Here is a 2,700-nt window from a genome sequence, read left to right on the forward strand (position 1 = left end):
ACCCTCGGTTCTGAAATTATTGTTTTACCCTTGATTTACGTAATCACTGTTTTACCCTCGATTTATAGAATTACCGTTTTACCTCGATTTGTAAAATTACCGCTTTTACCCTCGATTTACGTAATTACCGCTTTTACCCTCGGTTCTGAAATTAATATTTTACCCTCGATTTATAGAATTACCGTTTTACCCCTAATTTACATAATTACCATTTTACCCCCGATTTACATAATTATCGTTTTACCCTCGATTTACAGAATTACTGTTTTACCCTCGATTTACGTAATTACCATTTTACCTCGATTTATAGAATTCTTGTTTTACCCTTGATTTACGTAATTCTTTGTTTTACCCTCGATTTACAAAATTACTAAAATACCCTTGGGTTATGAAATTACCGCAATACCTCAATTTGTAAAACTACCAAAATACCCCTGTATGGTAAAATGATGAATATGCCCTTATGTTCCATATGACTGATGTGCTTAGGATTTACATATATTGATATTGGAATAGTTAAGTTTGAGTGACAGGTGGTGGTTATCGTAGGTGATTGATTATGGAAACGTTTCAACTTCAACTCGTAATGTGTGTACTAACCCTCGTAATAGCTTAGATTAATATTTGTTTGAAAAGTCAAAGCTTCATATTTTAGTGATTTGGGAATTAATATTTAGATCTATTTTCACGCACGTTTAAGTTGGATTCTAGCGGATATGGGGTAGGAAGGTATTTGTAACATTCTTCAATGAGTAGATCTCTTGGTAAGTATTGAACCTTCTTTCCATTTGTATCTTGTGGTTTAAGAAAAGCTGAAAACCCCTCTGTCGACTAAGGCTAAAAGGGTTTTTGGTGTTATTTGGTTTGTTGGTGCTAGTGAGGATTAAAGGCTACCGATCGAGGAGTGTGTGAAAAGCTTGGATCATCGGAGTGACTAAATCTAGTCATCAACTTCGGTAAAGGTATGAACCCAAGGGCCATTGGGGATGGTGGCCGAATGTGTAAGTGATGATAATAGGTAGTTTTCGATTTGGTTTAATATTAACATGGTCAAATCTATAAGTGGTTGATTATAGGAGAAATCGCATAGGAGATCTCGTCAAGGAATATCGCAAATCAGGTGTGTAACGAACCCTTTTTCATAGCTTAAAGCGACAAATGCCGAAAAGCCGAAATGCCAAAACTCTAGCATTTCGAGGACTTGTGAGCAAGCGAACGCTCATTAGTCAGTTAGATTCGTTGAGATGATGATCGGGAAGGTTGGAAAAGGTAAGAGCGTGATTCTTGGCATTCACGGTAAGTTGGGCCTCGAAGGGCTGAAACAGGGCCCGATGGGCATTCGGGCCCATTTGAGTAAAATTGGTAGAATATGGAAACTTGTTAAATTGCATAGAGACCGATAAAACCGTTATGGAATATAGGCTGAATAGGACTAGATGACAAAATCGCCTAAGTAGGGCCATTAGGGGTTTTAGGCCCAATAACTCGATTTCGCTAAAAAATAGGCCAGAATCACTGTTTGCACCCATGAATTGTTAGTAACCGTTAATGAACATGGGAACCCTAATTTTTGGTAAAATTACAAGATTACCCTTATAACATGAAAATGACTGTTTTGCCCCTAGGTAAATATGACCATTATACCCCTAGGGTTTATGTATGATCTTAATGCATGGGATTTTGATAAACATGATATGTATGATATGCACATGACATGTATGATATGCACATGATATGTATGATATGCACATGAGATGTTCATAAATGCATTGGGTTGGAATTTATATAGATGGAGGAAGTGCAAAAGGGCTTATGCCCCAGTTATTAAAGGGCTTATGCCCCAGTTATCAAAAGGGCTTATGCCCTGATTATCAAAAGGGCTTATGCCCCATTATTAAAGGGCTTATGCCCCGATTATTAAAAGGGCTTTTGCCCCGATTATTAAAAGAGGCTAGGCCTCCAAGATATGATAAAGCAACTATCTTTGCCGGTGGAGAGTTATGGCGGGGTGGGTCGAGTTAATCCTACATGGTGTGTTGGTTGGTACGGGTGGAGAGCAATGGATGGTGGGTTGAGTAGTCTCCCAAATGGGTTGCATTCTTTCATTTGACATTACATGTGTTATAAAAGGGCCTATGGGCCATACCGCTTCTGATAAAGGCTTGACGCCCATAAATATGAAACTTGAAAAGGCTTGCCCATGATTATGAAATATGAAATATGAAAAGGGCTATGGCCCAAGATATGTTTGAGATTGGATTTGGGTTTAGACCCAACAGTGCTTATTGTTTTGGGCCCTGAAGGGGCTTGTTGCACTGTGAGTTTCCAAACTCACCCCTTTCCTTAACCTTGCAGGTGAGCCTTGATGTGGGGACTTGGGCCGGAGGGGATTTAGAGTGGCCACGGTGATCGTCTTTGGGCTTTTAAATAAGCGTTGGTTTTCATTAAATTTCCTTTATTATTTATTTTTGGTTTGTAATAAGGCCATTTTTAACTTCTCTTTCATTTCTTTTTGGGATTATTTTATTTTCAATAACTTTAAAATTGGTTGATAATTATTCAAAAGGGGCTAGACTTAGGACGTGATTTCAAAACAATATTTGATTTCAAAATATCACAACACCACGATTAATCGATTTATCAAAGACGTCCACTTAAACAAACTTAAACTCGATATAACAAAGTGTGGCTATGGTTGTG

General features: G+C 38.0%; 1 long non-coding RNA gene across 1 annotated transcript; it reads left to right on the forward strand.

Moving 5' to 3' along the window:
* The first annotated feature begins 889 nt into the window (after positions 1 to 889).
* Positions 890 to 2,492, forward strand: LOC128290409 (uncharacterized). Its single transcript, XR_008280240.1, has 3 exons — positions 890 to 962; positions 1,077 to 1,120; positions 2,356 to 2,492. It is a non-coding gene; the product is annotated as an uncharacterized LOC128290409 (long non-coding RNA).
* The last annotated feature ends 208 nt before the right edge of the window (positions 2,493 to 2,700 follow it).

The sequence above is a fragment of the Gossypium arboreum genome, chromosome 3, assembly GCF_025698485.1.
Source record: "Gossypium arboreum isolate Shixiya-1 chromosome 3, ASM2569848v2, whole genome shotgun sequence".
In the NCBI taxonomy this organism is placed as follows: domain Eukaryota; kingdom Viridiplantae; phylum Streptophyta; class Magnoliopsida; order Malvales; family Malvaceae; genus Gossypium; species Gossypium arboreum.